The sequence below is a fragment of the Trichechus manatus genome, unplaced genomic scaffold (assembly GCF_000243295.1).
Source record: "Trichechus manatus latirostris isolate Lorelei unplaced genomic scaffold, TriManLat1.0 scaffold00199, whole genome shotgun sequence".
Taxonomy (NCBI): Eukaryota; Metazoa; Chordata; class Mammalia; order Sirenia; family Trichechidae; genus Trichechus; species Trichechus manatus.
In genome coordinates, this window is record NW_004444135.1 from 4,332,504 (window position 1) to 4,333,245 (window position 742).

The following is a 742-nucleotide window of genomic DNA, read 5'->3' on the forward strand; positions in this document are numbered from 1 at the left end:
ACCTTTTGGTTAGCAGCCATAGCTCTTAACCACTCCGCCACCAGGGCTCCTATAGATCGCACTACAGGCCTGGTCTACAACTTCATTACAGTGTGATCTTACTCAGTCTTTGGTACCATAAGAAGCATCAGTTGTTAATCTGAAGCCGAGTTGTTGAAGTTTCTCTAACTGTAACACCTGCACTGCTTAGACCTCCAACAATATGTCTAGCAAAAGAAGGCATGTTACTGAAAGTTCTAACCCAGAAAAGAAGGTGAGGAAGGCTATAGACATGGATATAAAGTGGAGTTACTACTGCAACTGACAAAATGCCAATGTCATCCAACTTTTCTTCATTGTTGGAGTAAATTTTTATGATTTGTGTATTTTTTTATGTATGTATGTATTAAAATATATCTGTAAGTTTATATGTAATGTTTCCAACTCTTTTTATAAAGGCAATAATAATGAAAAGTAAAAGAAAAAAAATAACTATTTGACTTACGTCAGAACCAACTTACGACAGAGTCGTTGGAATGGAAGCCCGTCGTAAATCAAGGACCAAGTGTACTTTTAGCAGTGAGGACCATTCATGTTCTACGTGGGAGGGTTTAGGCCTTGCCTTGATAAGGATTACGAAGATGAACAAAATTGATTCAGATGCCACTCAGGTCCCTGTCTGATGTAACTCACAGAAGTGACATCAAACTGAGCCTCTCTTGAACAGTTTTCTTTCAGTCTCACATCTGAGAGTATTTCTGTC